The following is a 22305-nucleotide window of genomic DNA, read 5'->3' on the forward strand; positions in this document are numbered from 1 at the left end:
TCTCCAAGGTGATAGAACTTTTAGAAATCATTGACAGTTGAAATATTACTTTCCACTTTATCAGTCTTTATTAATCATGACATGTACCCCGTGAGCATCACAGTTAATAATGGGAAAGTTGGTTTAGGCTTCTTAGCCAGGGAACTACAGACTTTAGGCCTCTTGAATTTCCTGTAACTAATCTTTAGATAACTTTAGAGCTGATTATCATTCATTAGTTAGCTATAACTCTCTCATTTTGCTAATTAAAAAATTACCATGTTGAACAAATTACAGGGATCCCATCCCATCCCTCAGAAAGGGATCAGGAGCAAGGTATGTGAGGAGACCTAAAGCTTACGCAGCATTTATTCATGTTAAATTCCCCTCGGATCTGATACCATCAGACTTTCCCACCGACTCTCTCCATCAGCATTGCATTCAGTATAACCTTTCGTTCTACAGTTGATCAGACTTGTAGTCACCCTGCTGAATTACTTTAAAATTAAGCCTTGCCAGTTCTTATCTCTTGATTTGACTGGTACACAATAGCTTGTTCTGTTGCACACAAAAGATTGTTATGTTGTATCTTCCTGTCTATTACCAGCTTTGCTTTATTTACTGATAACTTAAGAAGCAACTAGTGTGTCAAATAAGACCAAGAAAATATTTCCAAAGAGGCCGTCTTTATGGTATATATTTATACTCTCTCCATAGACTCAATTGGTTGCAATCACCAAAAGTCACTAAGATGACACATAGTTGACTCAAAACACACTAAGCAACCAACTTGCATGGTGCATCTTTACATCTTAAAATATTACTTTTAAATCTTAAAGTACAGCCAGTTACCTCGCAATGATTTCAAAATAGATTTGGGTCCCATTGTACCTCATATGGCTTTTGGTTAAATTAATTAAGATCCTTCCCATTACACAAATACATGTTCTTTCATTGTGGGTGCCAGAGCTCCCCAACCCTACTCTTGACCTCTTTCCTCTATGTACACAAATTCAGAAACCTAATCATGTCTTCTTTGATAAAATTTAGTTTGGATTTCTCCTTAATAATGCTGTCTGGTGGCAGCTAAGTGGAATTTAATTTAAGAACATAGACAACTTAATAGAGCTTAATTGTCTGATTTGAGTTAGTAAAATTTGGCAGAAAGTCTAGACATTGTGTGATAAACCTATCTTTGACTCGGATAAAACCTTAGTAAAACAGAGTCCCTCATTCAGAAAAGAAAAGAAAAATCCCATTGTAAAAACTGTCTGTGTATTTAGTTAGGAATCTCAGTACACCGATATGTCACTTTGAACTTGTACCTGCAGTATAAATTTTGGTAATTCTCATTTTTCCTCTCTATCACAACTATAAAATCCAAGTGTCGGTTAGTACGCATTCCATTTGTTAGAAGATAATTTAGATTGGCTAGCTATTTTCCTCAATTTGGCTTTTGGCCAGTGATTGTCAACCTTTATTGTGTATGTGAATGACCCCATTATTGTATGAAAGTATCCATCATGATTCCATGGGTTTAGGGCAAAGCCTAAGATTTTCGACTACTTATGAGCTCCTGAGCAGTGCCTGCTTTAGGTCAAAGGTCCTACGGAAGAGAACAGTTGATTTGTCTAGCACTGTCATCACTATGGTTTTCCTGATAACAATAGTTAAGTAATAATACTACTCAGATGTAGAGTAGATTCTTATATTTTCATTACATTATCTGGATATCTTGGCATATCATGGCATATGATTCATCTTGTCTCAGATTTCAACCTTTGGAAATGTAGTAACTTTAGAAAAGGATCCTGTTCCTGTTCCTGTGTACTGTGAACAAACATGACGCAATTTTGTTTTTCCAGAACATACTCCTCATTCAAGTTCACTGAATGACTCTCTCCTCTAACCCTCATGACATTTGCTTCACTCCTTCAGTGAACCACTGTCTCTATTGTTTTTTTATATCTCTTCTAAGACTCTTACTGCCCTGTATTCACACTGATTTCAATCTTGAGTTCAGATCCAGTCTATGCAGTTCCCTAACTGGGAGTGATCTCGCTCCTAGCTCTATTCTTCATGAAGTCTTCCTAAAGGCCAACTGATGCTCTCAAAGCTCTGAATGACCTGATAACTCATCTTCTGACAGAGCTGGACAGGTTTTCCACAGTTGTTAGAACTGTATCAGTATATAGTAGATTGGCATCCTAATACTGGAACAGGTTAACTCTCAAAGTAGGTTTCTTCCAAGCCAGCAGTTCTCAGCCTTCCTAATGCTGTGGCCCTTTAATACAGTTCCTCATGATATGGTCACCCACAACCATAAAATTTCATTGCTACTTCAGACCTGTAATTTTGCTACTGTTTTTAATAACATATTAATATCTGTTTTCTCACGGTCTTAGGTGACTGACCTCTGTGATAGGGTCCTTTGACTCCCACAAAAAAGATGTGAAGGTTGAGAACTCCTGCCCAGAGTTATGTATCAAGCAACTTCCCATCATTAAGCTCTGGTGTGATGGCATAACTCTGCATCAGCAAACATGCCTAAGTATAATATTACAAGTTATAAATTGTCTGAATCTCTACAGCCCTGACTCAAGGGCCACAATGTTACCAACTGATTAATATATAAAATGAAAGCTTTGCATTAAAGAGGAGAAAATAGTTATCCAATTTAAAAACTAATCTAAAAGAATTTGGAGGACAACTGTGAGGGAATCCCATGATGTATTATTACTCCCCTTACCAACTACTTTGAGTTATGGCATGTGTAGCATCTGAGACCTATACCCATAGGACATACATCTAGGAAAACCTGTTTAACCCAGGGCAGGGGACAGCAAGGGTCTCTGAATGAGAAAAGGGGGAGATAGCAGATTAATGCCTTCTGTTGTATATTCCTCAACAGCCACAATGAAAGGATTTCTAGGGTAATTCAGAAAGGTTCTACCCTCCTTTTAAGCGTGTGGTAGGAAATGGGGAAATGACTGTTATGTGATTGACTATGTGTGTCCGGGATTCTATCACTGAGCAAAAAACACCACGACCAAACAGCAACTTGGAGAGAAAAAGGTTTACTTCATCTTTATAGCTTGGAGCCTGGCATCCAGGGAGTCAGGGAAAGAACTCAAGGCAGGAAGCAGGAAGCAGGAAGCAGGACATGATGCAGAGACCTGGAAGTTGCTGCTTACTGGCTTTCTTTCCATGGGTCACTCAGCCCACTTTCTGATAACACTCAGGATCACAAGACCAGGGGATGTCACTGCACACAGGTGCTCCAACCCAACCCCACATCAATCACTAATTAAAGAAAATACACCACACACTTGCCCACGGGTATTTTCTCAACCAAGTTTCCCTTTTCCCAAATGACTCTGGCTTGTTTCACATTGACATAAAATTAGCCAGAATCTTAGAATGCTACAGTATGTATCCCAACATTCAAATACAACACCACTTGACATCTAAACCATAGAACTGTTGTTTTTAAGCAACTAGGATATTTGGCATCTTTCTATCTTTCTATACTGATATGTCTGTTTATCAGTAGAAACCAACTGAGAACATGAGATTTAATATTTAGCACAGTGTCCTGGAGAGCATGCTAGGGTGAAATCTTGCTTTTCCAGTGAGCAATAGTCAGGCCTTAGATACATGTGGAAGTCTTTCTAAGCCTCTATTTACTAATCTTTAAAAATGATGATAATAGTTACAATTTGAAATGTTGTGAGGACTAAATTAATAAATAGAAAGTTTTCATTTAGAGGGACAGTTAAGATTTAATTATTACTAAAGAAATATTCAAGAAAGGGTCACACAACTAAATAATTACATAAAATTAATAGTCCCATGTAGTATTATTTAAATGACCTAGCAAATAGGAAATATTTTATAAGTGTTAATTATGATAATAACTATGATTATAGCTGTGGATTTAAGGAAAACGAGGGGCTGTATCTTTAGATATGCTTTAATCACTGTAAGTGCTTAAAGGGTGCCTAAGCATGTGCGCTAGATTAATGCTAGTTATTGTTGGGATTATTGTTAATTATGCCAATGGACCTCTGTAGTGTTTATTGCAAAAATACTCAAAAGGAATAAAGACAGTTTTGCTGATTACCTGTTATTTTTGAGAGTAACTGTTAGAGATTATGTTAGGGGTGGTAATTTTCTGAGGTATATTTTCCCTCTGCTCATGGTTTCATTTGTACTGCTTGGGTATTTTTACGGCCAGCATTGTTGTTGTTGTTGTTGTTGTTCTCCTCCTCCTCCTCCTCCTCCTCCTCCTCCTCCTCCTCCTCCTCCTCCTCCTCCTCCTCCTCCTCCTCCTCCTCCTCCTCCTGTTTATCATCCTACTTCAAATATTCTAGGCTTCTGTTTTTCCACTGCACAGATTCAGTGGGTCATTACTTACGCGTTCATGCTCTGCCATTTAAGAAACTGATCCATGGTAGATATTCAATGGTGTGACGTTTTTTAGTTCTCTAGATGACTAAATTGGACAATTCAATTGGATGTGAAATTGATGAAGGTGTCTCTGTGATCAATTTCCCAGTGTCTAGATTTCCTTGCTAGGTCTCATCTACAGTCACTCAGCCAGGCAGAGACAAATCTGGGACCGTGATGTCATATGTTGAAAAGAACACAGAAAGAGTATGTATTAACTGGTGGTCATTTCAAAACTAACGACGGGATATGGGTTATCTCAGTGCTTCTGTTTTCACCTAGCACATTCAAGACCATAGGTTCAATGCCTGGTGAGATGGCACGGGGGGTGCAGGAAAAGAATAGCCAAAGCTGCATCAACCATTTATGAGAATCATTGAAAGAGGGACAATACAAATTGGGTTAAGGAAAATAACAACAATAACAACAAAATACCAATCATTACACTGGTGTATTGGTAAATTGTATCCTAAATTGTATATCAGATTACTCTTTGGTTTCTGAAAACAGCCTGAACTGAGAATAGGTCCCCCGTTGAAGGAATCAGAGAAAGAACTGGAAGAGCTTGAAGGGGCTCGAGACCCCAAAAGTACAACAATGTCAAGCAACCAGAGCTTCCAGGGACTAAGCCACTACCTAAAGACTATACATGGACTGACCCTGGACTCTGACCCCATAGGTAGCAATGAATATCCTAGTAAGAGCACCAGTGGAAGGGGAAGCCCTGGGTCCTGCTAAGACTGAACCCCCAGTGAACTAGACTATGGGGGGAGGGCAGCAATGGGGGGAGGGTTGGGAGGGGAACACCCATAAGGAAGGGGAGGGGGGAGGGGGATGTTTGCCCGGAAACCGGGAAAGGGAATAAGGGAATAACACTTGAAATGTACATAAGAAATACTCAAGTTAATAAAAAAAAAAAAGAAATGAAAAAAAAAGAAAATACAATTATTTAATTATTGACAGAGAAAGGATATGTCATAAATGCCTTCATTTTTGAAGGGGGTAGAAAAAAATCTATGCAAAAAAATTATACAAAAATTTTTGACTTCCAACCACTACTTCCTTTTTCTTCTCTTTTTTTCCTTTTGGACAAGCAGCTTTGGACATGTGCTCAGCCTATGCTTAGTTCCCATCCATTCTGCACGGAGTCCAGATGAAGGACTCTCAATTAGTAAGAAAGCTCCATTTATGGTGTGCGTTGAGGGCGAGAACTTTATTCAAAGATGGGGTCCGAGGGAAGGCTGTACCTCTCGCCTTGATGGAATGTGCTGTCTGTGATCTGAAACTCCACAGGTCACTGTTTGCCTAAGGCAGCCTGTGCGATGCCCTCCAGTTTGCACAGGCCTCTTTGATGTTTGTCAACAGGCCCTTTCAAAGCAGCAAGACAAAATGAGGAGATGAGTAATAACCTTACATGAAAGGTCACAACAAAGCCCAGGTGAGGGGCCTGCTGGGCTGCTGCCTTCCACACGTGTGACTGTACATCCTAAGAAAACACCGCAGATACGGCCAGCAGATGAAACACCTGCTCCAGCGGCAGTATGTAGCATTCATTCCACTGGCGAGACAAATTCAATACAGTCACTTAAAAATCATTTTCCAAGAATGTGCTTTTGCGACCCTAGGGACTAAGTTAGACTATCTCCACTACTAACTACATCTCCTTTCTAGTAGATAGCTGTGTTATTATAATCATCATTATTAGCAATTTGACTTATTTCTAGATTATCAATTTTCTCGTTCTCTCTTTCTATTCTATTCTATTAGGAACAGAAGAACTAGTAAAAGACCACGGTAGGAAACAGTATGGACCCTGAGGTGACTTGAATAAAGAGACTTTAATTAAATGAATGGACAGAGTTTAGGGCATACTTGAGGACCTGAGGCAAATAAGTTGCTAACAATGGTAGATGTTGTTACTGTGCTCTTAGGTCAAAGGAGTTTCAGGAAGAGACTTTGCTTGAACCAGTGAGAGGCAGAGTCATGGAAAGGCTGAGCACCACAGAGCTTCTTCTCAGTTTTGTCTATTCATTGGAATCATCAAAGAGCAGTCTACACACTTTAATGCCTGGCCTCTTGCCCTAAAGGGTTTAATTGCTCGTTTTTGTGATTCTCATGACTTCTCCATCTGCTCAAGTAAGTGTGATATAGAATGTGATAAAACATGGTCATAGTGATGAAACACCCAAGAGTTTCAAGTGCTCTCTCTCCCTCCCTCCTCCTCCCTCCCTCTGTCCCTTTCTCTCTCTCTCTCTCTCTCTCTCTCTCTCTCTCTCTCTCTCTCTTTCTCTCTCTCCTCTTCTGATTAGAATCCAGATGTGGAAGGACTAGGGGTAGTATGTGGTCAGCCTCTCCGGACCCATGTCCTAGAGAAAATGGGAGTAACCCCAGCTTGGTATAGGCAATGAAAGCCTACCAATACCATTGCATCTCTACGTGGAAGTGAATTTCCTCATAAAGGCAGCTCAATCAAGGTACTTCAGTTCAGCGAGGCATCTTTCATGAAGAATGACATCCTAAAATACTAACAACACTTGGCGCTGCCTTAAAAGTCCCTAGGTTTAAGTGGCTCTTCTGCTGTTGAACCTGCAGGGTCCTAAGATCTGTTGCAAAATCTATATTTAGACTGCCTCAACCTGAAGTGCTACTGGGCACCACGCATGCCTAAGATGGGACATAAGTACATTTATTTTTACTGGGAATTGAAACCAGAAGCCTAAGTCCTATGTTCCCCAATACTTTCATTTATTTGATGTATGACCCAACCATAATAGCCACAGATTCTAGAAGAAAGAAATGACTACCAGAGTTGCCACACCCACATTAATGAAGGAATTTGGGTATGGAGTTGAACATTTACACACGGGAGCCAACTTTGATATACTGATGCTGCTGTGTAGGCCAGTCATGTCCTTTCTGTTCATACTGGAGACAAACACTGAGAGGACATTTACAATTACCTTGAATGAAAAAAGAACGCCACTGTTCTGGATGTGGACAAAATGTTTACTAGTCAGTTGGTTAACTTTCAAACACAGTTAGTAAAGTGGATGTAAATTGCTCTTAGATTCTTTTCCAGTGCCTTCTACTTCTAGCTACTTCTCAGCTAACTCTTGGCATCTGTAGGAAGAAATCTGGAATCCCTGAAGGCCAGAGGTATCTCATCAGTAGCAATTGCAATTAGAGTAGGGCTACTCCAGCGACTTATCACATGAAGAATACTCACATCTCTGGGCAGCTTTTGTATTTTGGACTTGCATATAGCTATTTACTTTTGATGTAGTCCCAGATCTTTCTAAAAAATGCCAGTTATAAGGCCTGTGTATAACTTAATGTGTCCAGGAAGGTGTGAGTAGCCCACAAAAGTTTGGTCCTTACCGGAGTAACTATCATTATTTTCTATCAGATAATCATAGATAAGTAAGTTAGCATTTAGATATGTGCTGCAATTATGTTTGACCAATAGTAACGAGGCAAAGGTATACAGGGCAGGAGATGAAATGCAAGGTGTGAGAATAGACACCTCTTGAAACCTACAAATTTCCAGGCTGGGAAGAAGAAAAAACATAATAAAAACAGGTCTAGCTTACTGCGTACAATGATAGCTTGTATGGACTATTCATGCTTGTAAGATGCCTTTCACTGCTACACACATTTTCCATTCATTTCCTGCTACACTGACCCGGTTAAAGAACTATGGCCACCACCCAAAGAATGGATGAAGAGCAAAGGTCCTAAGAGCATAAGAAACTGGTCTAAGATCCTGTTCCTCAAAAGTGGCAAAGCCAGGATGCAGTCCCGAGGCCTCCAGCTCCGTTGTGGGCCTCACACATCCATTGTGAACTCAGTGAGATCACTGGTTTAAAGAGAAGTCCCGCATTCATCTCTGGAATCTGCGGTTTGAAACGGTTCCTAGGTCAAACTTGAAGGAAGCAGAACTTGAGCCACAAGACAATGATGCTATGATTTCCCTCTGGTGTCGAGAATTTCTTTTATTTCCATGAACTCTCACTTCCCAGAATATGGATGAGAGACCTCTCTTTCCAAATGATCTTCAAAAACACAATGTTCTCCTCATTAAATTCATCATTGAAGTATAACATGCCCGTTCTTTGCTCTTTATAACGGCATGATTCTTGGCCTAGAAAATACTGTGGAAAATCCTGCATGTTCGCAGGCACTGTCTGTCCAGAGGATGTTTTTCTAAACAGTAACCACATGAGTGTTTTTTGGTGAACCTTTTAAGCATATCCATCTTGTATTTTTGCCATTGCAAGTTGTACACTAATTTCCTTCTATATATTTTTAATTCTATTTATCTACCTATCTGTGAGAAGTTAATATGCACATACCCAAGTGCATATATGGATGTCAGAGTAATGACTTCTGTCATGTAGATTCTAGTGACTGAAGTGAGATTTTAAGGCTTGAAGGTAAGTGTCTATATCCACTGAAGTATCTTACCAGCCTATAATAATCTACCTATCTGTCTGTCTGCCTGCCTGTCTGTCTGTCTATGTCTATTTTCTATTTCCTTATTTCTTTTTATGCTATAAGCCTTTTAACATTTTGATTATATTTTTATAATTTTGAGTATGTAGGGCAATTCTGTTTCCTATTATTAACCTGTGAGTTGGCATTTTCTGCAAAATAGATGTTAGAAAATTATACATAATACTGTGCTGAGTTCTTTTTCCTATGGCAAGATGGGGGGTGTTACACACAGAGGCCTTATCTTTAGGACATTGTATTTAGGACATTGCGTATGCCAGTTTCTCCAGACTATGGCAGTTCCTCGATGTGTCTGCAGAAATACTGTTCATTGTGCAAAGGATGCTCTTCTGTTGATGCAGCTACTATCCCGATATTTATTTTCTTTTTTAAGTTTCTAGGCCTAGATTATCAACATCTACTTAACTCTTATCATTTCTCTATGGGAACATTAACTGTCAACAAGAGTCTGCTACACAGTAGTTAACTGATGTGTTCACCCTTGAATTTTGGGGTGAATCCAGAGTCGCATAATGTAAGACTTTGCAGCCTTGACATTTTCATAGAGATATCACCGCAGATGGCCGTTACACACTGTGGTGGTCCCGAGTCTGTTTATAGTCTTGCTTGCCCTTTCATTCCATGCTCTTACAGGAAAGCACACATCAGCAGGCTGCACCCTTCAGCCTTCTGTATCTCACTGATGGGGTGATATGGGTCAAGGAAGGACACAGCCATAGACAGGAGGAAGGAAAAACAGAGAGAGTTCCTATCTCCTCCCCTCTGCTTCAGAAACTGGCTGTGTCCAGTGTGTTATTTCCTGCTTGTGAAGCCCCCTAAATTTACAGCTTCCCGAACATAGCTGGAGTCCCTGGGTCTTGTGATATGATGCTTTGTGTCTTTTTGCTGTTTCCTGCCCCTGATATAACCCTGATTACCTCACTGTTATTTATTTGGCCCGTTTGCCTGTCCTATGCTTGTAAAAACGATTCCCTGTATTAAATTCCCTTCAGCAAAGTTACTCATTGGCTTGCATGTTACTAATTGGACTCTGACTGATAAAGTTTTTATTTACATGCCAGATCATTCCTGGTGTTACTCAATTGTAGTATCCGTTACAGCCAACTCTATAACATACTGGTTTCTCTGAATTTATTGTTTTTCAAAAAAGCCTTGTTTTGAATCTTGTTTTTTATTAATCATTTTATTCATTTACATTTCAAATGATGTACCCCCTTCCCAGTTAGCACAATGCTCCCCATCCCATCCCTTATACTCCCCTCCCCTTTGTCTCTATGACGATGCTCTTCTGCCCATTCACCCCCACTCCTACCTCACCCCTCCAGCATCCCCCTATGCTAGGGCATCAAACCTCTCTCCCCTCTCATTGTTGTCAGATAAGTTCATTCTCTGCTACATAGGTATCTGGAGTCCTGACTCCCTCCATGTAGATTCTTTGGATGATGGTTTAGTCCCTGGGAACTCTGGTGGTCCAGTTAGTTGATATTGTTCTTAGGGGGTTGCAACCCCCTTCAGCTCCTTCAGTCCTTTTCCTAACTTTTCCATTGGGGTCCCCAGGGCTCAACCTGATGGTTGATTGTGAGTATCTGCATCTGTATGGGTCAGGTGCTGGTAGAACCTCTCAGAGAACAGGCATATCAGGCTCCTGTCAACAAGTACTTCTTGTCATCAACAATAGTGTAGGAGTTTGGTGTCTGCAGATGGGATAGATTCCAGGGTATGCCTGTCTCTGGATGGCCTTTCCTTCAGTCTCTGTTCCATTTTTTGTTTCTGTCTTCCCATTGGACAGGAACATTTCTGGGTTAAAATTTTGAGATATGTGGGTGGCCCCATACCTCAACTGAAGGTTGTCCTTATCTACTAGAGGTGGTCTCTACAGGTTGTATCCCCTTTTTGGATATTTTGGCTAAAGTCATCACCATTGGGTCCTGGGAGCCTCTTGCTTCCCTGGAGTCTGAGACTTTCTAATGGCTACTCCTAGTCCTACCCACCCACCCTGCCCCCCAACCCGCTACATGTTTCTATTCAATTTCCTAACCCCCAAAGGTTAAGAAGAAGGAAGGCCAAAGTGTAGATGCTTCAATCCTACATAGAACAGGGAACAAAATAATCACAGGAGGTAGAAGTATGAAGGGAGCTAGAAGGGAGAGAGGAGAGGGAGAGGAAAAGGGAGGTGGGTAGGAACAGATATTAGAAGGGACAGAAGTACAGAGGGTCAGGAAATTGAATCTTTGTTTTTTTAATCTTAACATTTGTAATGTAAAATAGATTTTTTCATACAATATATTTTGATTATAGTTCCCTCTCCAACAAGTCCTCCCTAATGCGCCCCACCTTCCCACTCACCCAAATCCAAATCCATATCCTTTCATGCTCTCTCTCATTAGAAAATAAACAGGTAGAAAGTTAAATAATAAAATATAATAATAATAGTAATAATAATAAAATAAAACAATAATAAATGAACCTGAATAGGACAAAACCAACCAAGGAACAGAAAAATAAAGAGCCAATGAAAAGCACAGGAAACATGTTGAATCTTGTGTTTTAGCTTTTACCATTTTAAAACAATTACTACTGCTAATGATAATACATATTTTTTTAATTTGGATTTATATCCATGTGTTCTATGTTCTCATTTCTACTCAACCAATTAATTTATATATCTATTTTTTATTATTTTACAATTATGTGTATGAGGTAACCAGAGTTGTGGTTGTATGAACTTCTCTGAATGGAGGTACTTGTGGAAGCTGGAAGCAGAGTTATACTTCGCTGTGAGAGTCAGGATTAGGTGCCGGGAACTGAACTCAGGAACTCCAAAAGCTGTATATACTCTTAACCCCTGAGCCCTTGCTCCATCTTCAAAAATGCTTCCCTTTTGAACTCCCATAGGTCAAAGTTTCTTTGTAAGACCTGTTTAATTACATAAGACCTGGTGATGATAAAGCAAGCCCCGATCCAGCCATGATTTCTCTATTGTTTTAAGTCCAAATAGAGAGCTGTTCATTATGATCAAGGTATTCATGCCACTTCTACACCCAGAGGCTTATAGTACATCCTGGTTGTTGTTATGGTTCTCAAGCATCACAGCTGGGTAGGACTATTGTTTGCCTTTTCTTTTTCTTTCTAAGTTTGCTTGCATGGTGGCATCTCTTACCATGAATGATAGTCATAAAGAGGAAGGCATTCAGATCAGATCCAGTTTGAGTCCCTTGGGTCCTGTGTCTGAGGTGCACCATGTCTTCAGCAACAGGGACTTAAATTCAGTTTCTGGATGGCAATGAAAAAGCATAAAGTTTTGGTGTCTGTCAGTGTTAAACAGCAACTCAAAAGATAGCTTCTCGTGCCTGATGTTTAGATTTTTTTTTAATTTTATTTTTCTTGAATATCCTATGCATTTATATTGCAAATGTTATCCCCTTCCCACTTCTCCTGTAATCCCTTCCCCCTCCCCCTGCTTCTATTAAGATGTGCCCACTCCTACCCACCCACTCCCACCTCAATGCCCTAGCATTCCCCTACATTTGGGGGAAAACGAGCCTTCACAAGACCAAGGGATTTTCCTCCCATTGATGCTGGACAATGCCATCCTCTAGTCCATATGTGGCTAGAGTCATGGGTCCCTCCATGTATACCCATTGGTTGGTGGTTTAGTCCCCGGGAGCTCTAGTGAGGTCTGGTTGGTTGATATTGTTGTTCTTCCTATGGGGTTGCAAACCCCTTCAGCTCCTTTAGTCTTTTCTCTAACTCCTCCATTGGGGTCCCCTTGTTCAATCCAATGGTAGCTGCAAGCATCCTCATCTGAATCAGTAGGGCTCTGGCAGACACCCATATCTGGCTCCTGTCAACAAGCACTTCTTGGCATCGGCAATAGTGACTGTGTTTGGTGTCTGCATATGGGATAGATCCACAGGTGGGGCAGTCTCTGGATGACCTTTTCTTCAGTCCCTGCTCCACTCTTTTGTCCCTGTTTTTCCTTCCGTGAGTATTTTTTCTTGGGTATTCCAAGCTTTGGGGCTAATATCCACTTATCAATGAGTGCATACCATATGTCTTCTTTTGTGACTGGGTTACCTCACTCAGGATGGTATTTTCTAGTTCCATCCATTTGCCTAAGAATTTCATGTGGTCATTGTTTTTAATAGCTGAGTAGTACTCCACTGTGTAAAAATGTACCACATTTTCTATATCCAGAAAATAATATTTAGATTTTTGATAGTTTTCTCGGAGGAAACATTGTCAGTCTAGACAGTAGAATTCCATTTAAACTATATATACGCATGCAGCCTTACCTATACTATCAGTATTTTTAGGTAGATAATATAACCCTTGTGACCTTTCAGACTTCTTTTCTGTTATTTTACTCTCTTCTCGTTTTTCTATATTTCTCCCTTTCCTTTTTTCCATCTTCAGCTCAAGTCAACTTGCTATTCCACTTCTTTTGCTCTTCTTTCCTCTGCTGCCCACATAGCCCCTTTTCAGTCTTCTCGTTTCTGCAGTTACTCCAGGTTATATACTCACTTGAAGATTTGGAGCCAGGACCTTCAGATGAAAGAGAGTCTATAAAAAAAAACATTGTCTTTTAATGTTCCTTTTCTAATAATCTAGAAAGCAACTATAAAATGTTTTGTAAACTTTAAGTCCAGCCTTTTAAAAGGCATGTGTAGGGGTCAGGTTCCCAAATAGCCCATATCTCAGTTTTGGATGCAGGTCATTGAATGTTTGTGGAAGATTCTGGGTAAATCATAAACAGAAAATAAATACATATTGAATGAATGAATGAATGAATTTAAAAACCATGCTCAGATAAGCATATTCTGCTATTTCAGAGAGAATTAGAGTTCTGCAGGAAAAAGCTTACAGCTAGCTTTCTATAAGAATCTTGGTTTGAAATACAGGGACGAGCTGCAGACTATAGGAGCCAGCGGAGCAAATCTCAGATGTTGACAGTAAAGATTAATGAAGCACCTTCCTTTAATTGATAGCGTGCAGTGTGCGTTCCCTTTAGCCTTTGTCTGTCAATTGGCAGAGTATCCAGCAGTCAGACACACTCCATTGCTTGCTGAAATAAAAAATAAATAAATAAAAAACCAGGTAATTTAATCTTCTCAGTGTTGTAGATGATGGTTTTTTTAAATTGCAGTTGAAATAACAGAACAATTTGTGGGTGAATAGGTCTTTGTGATTCATAATTTAGTAGTTGGCATGTCCAAATTTATTAAGTGGACCTGAACATAAAAATCATCCAAGAGAACAATTAATGTGTAACTCTTTAAGGTACAGGGCAGTCCATTCTCTCGCCATGTATTTGCTCATTTTTATAAAGATTGTAGGTAAGGGGTGAATGCTTCAGGTTTTGTGTTGGGCAGTTGTTGGAAGACTCATGCTAGTTTCTTCAAGTGGATAGGTAAGTGTACCTAATATTAATCTAGACAGCAATTTTGCACATAGAATCCATGTTAGATAAATATAAATTTGCTTTAGGTTGAGATGTTAATACAACATCATAAGGAAGAGTTGTTTTTAAAGAATACAATTATCATCTCTTAATATTATCTTTGCACGGGAATAATTTTCCCATTCTGGTAGCTCAGAGGTATAGAATGCATAAGCTGACAGTGCTGTGTAACTGAGAAAGAGCTCACTTTTGTGTATATCCTTCAAGGACCATATTAAAATGGTCCTCCTCGGCAGGTCTGTATAGGAAGCCTCCCTACTCATAAATAAAAAGTGAGTTCCTGGAGAAATTTCATGAATCATGGAACAATTTAAATAGCTGCTTTATAAGTCCAGGCCATCTTAGAGACATTCAAACTGTGGCAGTATTTCCTATAAGTGTGATTACCTGTAGAAGAAATGAGAGATAAATAAGAGGAAGCAATCTCCATAGTCAATGCAGCTAGACAAAAGTCAGGTGGAAGGTCACTATGTGGAATTATATGTTGAGTAGAAATCTATGCAGAAACAGAAACCTCCCCAATAGTGTGCCTTCAGATCCCCTTTGATGGGATCAGGTTCCTTTCTTAGGCTTAAAACTCAGACACAATGTGAAAGTCTGCTCAGATATGCACGGAAGAGCAGACTGAGCCGACCCTTACATTTCAAAGGATATGTGCAAGCACTGTTTAATTTCCTAAGCCAGAAGCACAGGGATCATTTTATGAGGCAGATGCCGCCAGCAAAGATTCACCATCCACCATGAGTTCTATTCCTATGTATCATGCACACACAAGTTGTCTCCTCCACACAAATATAGTTTCACATACTCATCCCCACTACATATGAATCAGTTATCCACATGTGCCTTGATCCATGAGCTTTCTCCAGGAACTCAGTATTTGTTCATGAGTAGACTTGAACCCTCAAACTCTTGAATCTGAGCCCAACTTTTCTTTTTTGGAACAAAGTTATACGACTTTTCTCCAAATGCAAAGTTCTTTTACACATTCTAATATTCATCACAAAATTTGTAATTGTTCTTTGGCTGTTTTTCGATGTGTCGGCAATCATATCCTTATAGTTCTATTATAACTCTCTACTTGGCAGAGTAAACCCTGTGTTTATAGGTCACATCAAGGTGGTTTTCAGGTAGTCAGGGTTAGCATTCCTATCTTGAACTAAAGGAGCAAGAGCTGTCCCAGTCTCTCGTTCCTTGAATTCTACCCTGTTGTCCTTGGCCAGGTACTCTTTTCAAATAAAACAAGCTGTTGAATTTTTATGGCCATCAGAATTACCTAAGACAAGAAAGACTTATTTTAGCTCATAATTTCAAGTGTTTCCAGTTCTTTATGGCAAGGATGGTAGAGTTCATCATGATGAACTTACCTGTCACTCTTCACATCAACTGGGATGAAGAAGAGAACAGCACAGTAAAGTTTAGGAACCTGTTCTAGAAAGGTACTTCTGCCAGTCAATTCCTGCTCCTAAAGATCCATAAACACTTAAAATAGTACCCCAAACTACAGACCACGTGTAAGAACATGAACTTGTGAGGGGACATTTTATTTTCTAACCATGATGAAACCGACGCAAATAAGAAAATGTGACTTCTTTGTTAAAAAATGATCAAGAAACCTATGAAAACCTTACAGAGAATGAACCAACGATGGACCTTTCTACACAGTGTTCTGCACAATGGCACAGGTTACATAGCCAAGTCGCCACAGGTATATGGATGGTTGTTGTTGCTTATGGGAGGTCAAACCCAGGGCTTTGTTCTGTCTTAGGCAAGTGATTTGTCCCTGAGCTACAGTCCCAGACTTAAAGAAAGATTTTACTCATAAGTATTTTCCAAGCCTGGTATCTGGCTAATCTGTGATTGGGTGGCCACACACATGCTGGGGCTTTGGAAACAATTTGAATGGTGATAATCAGTGATCAACCATTTGGATAAGAATAATCCCTTGCACCCTTCAGAAGAATTTCATCAGAGAAACACAAATCTCTGGGCATTTTAAACTAGAATCAGTGCTTCAAACTAGATGCTACGAGAGCCACTGCATGTACTGAAGAGTCAGAGTTCAAGAAAAGTTACCATTAGTGTCCAGATGCCCTGGAGGAGGTGGGAGATCCCATCTCCAAAATATGACTATAGATGTTTGAGCTTCCTGCGGTCCAGTGGGATGACATTCACCAGCTTCCCATCTGTCACTGCAGAGGAACAGCCTACAAACCAGTCACTTTTCCTCCTCTTGCATCTGACGTACACTTTCTTCCTGCTGCCGTTTTATAAGGTAGATGCATCCATGAGAATGAAATCGCCATGGCTGCTACAGGAAAAGCAAATCCTCTTCCAAACAAGGCAGCACACTTGAAGGAACTGACTTTTCACTGCTGCTAATGTAGTAGCTGACACATAAACATATAAAATGTGGACAACGGCTATTATTAAAGTAAGTGCTACAGAGTATAATAGACACTAAAATCCCAATAGCTTCTAAGAATGGAATTCTATTTCCTGTCCAGATAAAATGTAAATGGAATTTGAAGGGAGGATGGTAACTGCATCACTATTCAGAAAACAAAGCCCATGAAGGATGTGCCCTGCTTCCACTCCAGGCTTCTGCAATCGTTATGAACACTGCTAGCTAGCTGGCAGGAAGTGGAAGAGGATGAAGGAGGGTCGGCTTGCATGGCCCAGCCAGAAAGTGACACCACTTTTCCATTCTCCTTTGGTGCTAAGTCATGTTTCCACTGCAGAGGAGGCTGGGGAAATTAGCTGTGTCTCAGTTAGACAACGGATGGCCAAAGCCAAACACCTTCCTGACCTCCAGCTCTTGGTCATCACATCTATCCTCCCCTTGCTTTTCTACCCTTTCTGCCCAACATGTACCACTTTGACCAAACGGTGCCTCCAAGCCACTTGCTACATGCTTCAACCATATGCTGCCTTCTCTCTGGTTGTCATTTAACATTATATTGTGTATCCTAGGGCTTTTCATGTTCTAATTCCTTGTAAAAATGAAAGTGAGACTATCAGGAACTTTGGTTTTTTTATATATACTCCCAAAATATAAAACAGCATCTCTTAACAAATATTAAGAAATGCAGTGAGTGCGCAAATAGTTTTTCTCTCAACATCTACTAACAGATCTCTTTTAATAATGTTTAAATATACAGGGGGATGGGTTGATTATTAACTGAATTTAACATTTGTCATCTGTGCACCTGTATCCTAATAAGTGTGATCTTTGGGTTACAGAAAGGAAAAATGCTCTTGACAGACAGTATTCTGTGAACATGTCCTTGGGATGTTTAGACTGGTTTTCTCATGGTGACATTAACCAGTTTTGAAATTCAGACCTAATGTGTACACATATAGATTTGACATCAGAGATGAATTTACTTTTTTCTTCCCAATTAAATCATGGAAGGGAGAAACACTAACCCAGAGTAGAGTGGAGAGGCTAGAGGAGTGAAATAGTGTAACAATGTAGCCAGTCAGGGTAGAGAAAGGAGGAGCAATAAGACTGCCTCTGAGGAGTAACACAGCACTGACAGAGAAGGCGAGGAGGTGACATTTGCCTTTCATCACAAACTGTCAACTTAACTGTGTAATTTACAGAACATGGTTGATCCAGGAGAGAATTGGTCATTAAGCCTTCTGTTTGTATTTTTTTCCTCAACTTAGTGATTTAAAAGAGCACAAAAGTCCTGTCTTCATCTTGCAATCTCATGCTGAAAATCAAACTGAAAGTGACTTTAAATACACTTGGGTTTGCAAACAGACAGCAGTCTTCAAATTCCTTTCTAAGCTGTATCAAAGCGTTTGAAATCTTCTTGCATGTTTTCTAAATTAATTTTGTTTGAATCTCAATAAAAACTAAACTCATGAAAAGCTTGCCACTGGCTCTCTGGGGCCTGAGGAGAGTAGAACACTGTACTTCTGATGATGAGCGCCAACGGTGGGCATGTGTCCAACAGGTATTCTATGAGCCATATCATGTCTCCCTCTGGCAGATGCAGGATCAGCTTCAGAGTTGGGACAGATATGAGGGTCATCAGCATATAAAATGATGCATATATCTTATTTCAACCTCAGGTTGTAGAGAAAAGGAACAGAAAATAGACTGGTGGCTTCATTGTCAACACAGCAATGGATGAGTTGGTGTGCCAGAAAATTCTTCTGCTATTTCATTTCTTGTGTCACAATTTAAAAAGTGGTGTTTGTGTCCCTTCTCTTCACATCTTATCTCCACAGAGGCATAAAGCAAGGATGAGAGTGATCACTGAACACTGATTTGAATATAAAATCCATGGCCATTTGAAAGGGAAACCTTTGGGAGCCTGTGTAATGAATCCCGGGGGAACTTGAGAGAGATGAACTGTGCCTAATTGCATCTGACATGACTAAAGCACACAGGACTCTCTGAAGAGCAGAAGGGCCAGTTCCCCAGATCCTCTGCTCAGCACTCTTCAAAGTTCAGAAGAGTTTGTGCATTTGGCTAATCTACAGCTGTGCAGTTTAACCTTCCCCAGCCTCCTCGTAATGGCTAGGCATGAGATATCAACATTGTAATGTTATGTTGTATTATTAAATATTTGAAAGATGAACTGAAGAGAATGTATGGGACTGTCTAACTCAGTGCTTGGAGTGACATGTATTTCCTCCATCCAAGTTGGCTACAGAAAACTGAGATTGATCCTACTACAACAAGGATGACTTTGCCAGACCAGAGTGGCCTCCTGTTGCTGGAAGCAATTGCTGTCTGATGTAGGCAGCTGCAAACACAGCATGCCTTTCCCTGGCTGGGTGGTCCTGGTGGGTCAGAAATCTTTGTGATTCCTTGGGCCCTTTCTCACAAGCCTCTATTATGTCTACCTGTGGATTCTTGTGAGAAACCCCAGGTATGATGAACTTTGTTATTAATGATTCCTGGCTATGAATGAGAAGATTTGAAGGAAAGAAAGTACTCATTCCTGGTAGAGCTGTGTCAGGGGCATCATCTCTCATGGCTGTCACTACTACCCAATGAGATTGTGGATTCATGGGCTTTGGGATTGGGCACCTACCATAGAGTACCTGACAGAGAGTATCTGCCACACTTTCTTGACTGGGCAAAGCCTTGTAATATCAACTATGGTCAGAGGCAAGACATACCTTCTCAGTATGGCATAATCTTTTCATTGTAGATTTTCTTCTTCTCACGGAGTTTACCACACTGGACATTGACTAGTCCTAAGATCTCACATTACGGAGCTCAGGTGGAATAGGCCTGGGATTTGGAGTCTAAGAGACAAACATAAAGGCTGGTCAGTCAGACTGTGCACATACTTAAGTGCTCTATGTTTCTGTCCTCTCATGTCCAAAATGATTCTTGATACCCTCATACCTCAGGATTATTGGTAAGAACTGACTAAAATAATCAGTGAGTTCTGAAGCCTGGCACCCCTCTGTGACCTTTTAAGGAAGAGTCAAAAAGTTCTCCCTCAGTATTCACTTTGCCAATGATTGGTGAGAATACAGGTCACATTGAACTTGGTTTCTGTGTGAATGGGGTTTGAATCACTTTGAGCTTGCCTGGACTCTGACATGTCTTGGCCCCTTGAGCTTGAAGATGATGGGACATTTTTCAGGAGTACTAGAATTCCCTGAAGCAACCTTGCCTTAGCCAAACTCCTATAAAGGGCCAAAAGAAACCTCAGAATCTCTGATCCAACTGAAATATGAACTGCTTAGCTTAGCCTCCTTGCTAACCTATTTCCTATGTTCTGAGGAATATGCTTATAATGGTTTAATGCTTATTATGGGTCATGCTTATATGTCTCAACTCATTTAATCCCCTTAACAATCCTAAAACGCATTCACTCTGTCTGTTTATAGAAGAGGCCTAAAGGCTTTAACTAGCTTGTTCAAAGCCCCATGAGACCCATCACTAAGTGTCCAGTGAGGATTCAAGCTCAGGCCATCTTACTCCTGAATTTATGAATTATGAAGTACACAATACTGACAAGTGGTGTCTTCCCTTATTGTGGCTGACTTTGTGGAGTTCAGCTCAGCCATGAACTCATGGCAAGTACTCTGTGGCAGGTGCATATATGCAGGAATGAGGCTTTAGTAACCAGCCCACTCTCTCTGCTCTCATCAGACGTCTTTCAAATTGTATCATCGGAGTGTTTAGAACTTTTCCCTCTTCATTTTGCTAGGTATGTTTTACTGTTGTGTGTGTCAAATAAGAACCATAATATAAAAGAGAGGGTCCTGTTTTGTACCATTGTACAACTACCATAAAGACAGTTAAATGATCACTTATATCACACAAAAAGCCTAGAAAGATCTTTCTAAGGAGATGGCAGGTAGGTTTAGATAGGATTTACTCTCTTTGCAGTTCAACCCTTTCCTTTGTTGTTTCATCACCTCCCGCAGTCTTTCAGTGAAATATTTTAATGATCAAAAGACAGCAGAGCAAATCATGTAAGGCTAAAACAGATACATGAAATCACCCCGAAGAGTTGAGAGTCTGGAAGCCCTGTCCTGCTGTAAGAGACCATGCTGCTAAATGATAAGTTGGACTGAACCCTTCACATTTTTTTTTATAAAAAGAAGACTTGAGGTCCCTCTTCAGTGGTAAACCTAGTCTTCCAGCTATATTAAAATAGAGCTTAAATGTTTAGACCTTACATTATACACAGGGAAAGACATCAGCCATTGTGTTTTAGGAGACATAAATATCCCCTCCAGAGATAGGATGGAAGTGGTAACAAAGTCCACATTTCTGTGTTGAGGTGTTTGAAATTCTTCTGCTTTCCTAGACCTGAGGGAGGCCACACCAAATTCTGACTCATGCATAATGCTCTCGCCTGCCTTTGAACTGCTTACCTGTTCATTTACCTAACAGGTTTTAAACACTACAAAAGAGTAAGGCTTTATTATAAGTTTTATATAAAACTATGCCACAAACCATTTCCTAAAATGATTGTAATTATATCTACAAAATGCTACTAATTAACAGCATGCATGGGTAAGCCTATGCTAGCTTCCTGAAAAAAAACCAAGAGACCTATCTAACCTTTCCTAAGCCCTAGGCATGCATGTAATTTGAACCTTGTTTCTACAATGACAATGTACTTTCTTCCTTTTCAATGAAGAGAGTGATTAGGATGATAATAGGAATAAAACTCAGGCTTAGAGAGACTTTGACTAAGGTTTGCCAAGGTGGTTTCTGGCTTCTCCAATAAGCTCATCAGACTGATGTCAGCTTTAGAAGTCACTGAGTTTTTCATGCTTCATCCCCCTGGGATTCCTTTTTCTCTAATAAAACTACTTACCCACATTCCAGTCTTGAATGCCAGCACTTAAAATGAACTGTCTTGTATCTAAGAAACTTTAAAAAAAATGGAAACTCAAATAATAGCAAAGAGTTGTTCACTCTCTTTTCCCACTTGGCTGCCCCTGTCACACACATGTACTACTGGTCCCTGACATGGGGCTCTGATATTGATCTGGAGGTTTATCGATCTCCCACTTAATATAAGGATACTGTCTACCAATAACTTGGACAGCTCCAGAGGCTCTCACTTTATTTTCTTTTGTTCACTTACAAAATGAAGAGAAAGTCTTTACTAGGGCAAGTATTAAAGCAGTCCTGTGTGCCCTACCCCAATCTGAGCCCTGGAATCTGATGAAATACATTTTAAGCTAGCTTCTGCTTTTGTTATATTAATTTGGGATTGGATTTCCTCCAGTGGTTCAAATGAATTGAGAGCATGAACTTAAAAGTATTTAGTACCTTGTCTCCCCTCTCTTCTTAATTTGAATCACAGTTAACTCTTTGCAAGATGTTTCCAAAGTAGGAAGCGCACTTTGTCCCAGGGATAAAGTAGATGCTTACAGTTTCACCCTTGTGGTTCCCCAGAGAAACC

The 22305-nt window shown here is 40.1% G+C and overlaps 1 protein-coding gene and 1 long non-coding RNA gene across 8 annotated transcripts in view; both read left to right on the top strand.

Annotated features, from left to right (window-relative positions):
• The window catches only part of Macrod2 (mono-ADP ribosylhydrolase 2), a 2017257-nt gene that overhangs the window by 792816 nt on the left and 1202136 nt on the right, over positions 1-22305 (top strand). The gene's annotated exons all lie outside the window — the stretch shown is intronic.
• The window catches only part of LOC134486164 (uncharacterized), a 223289-nt gene that overhangs the window by 95919 nt on the left and 105065 nt on the right, over positions 1-22305 (top strand). The window contains exon 2 of the long non-coding RNA XR_010064918.1: positions 1-22305. This exon is cut by the window's left edge and continues 84010 nt beyond it; it is cut by the window's right edge and continues 105065 nt beyond it. This is a non-coding gene — a long non-coding RNA (uncharacterized LOC134486164).

Source organism: Rattus norvegicus, chromosome 3 (genome assembly GCF_036323735.1).
Source record: "Rattus norvegicus strain BN/NHsdMcwi chromosome 3, GRCr8, whole genome shotgun sequence".
Classification (NCBI taxonomy): Eukaryota; Metazoa; Chordata; class Mammalia; order Rodentia; family Muridae; genus Rattus; species Rattus norvegicus.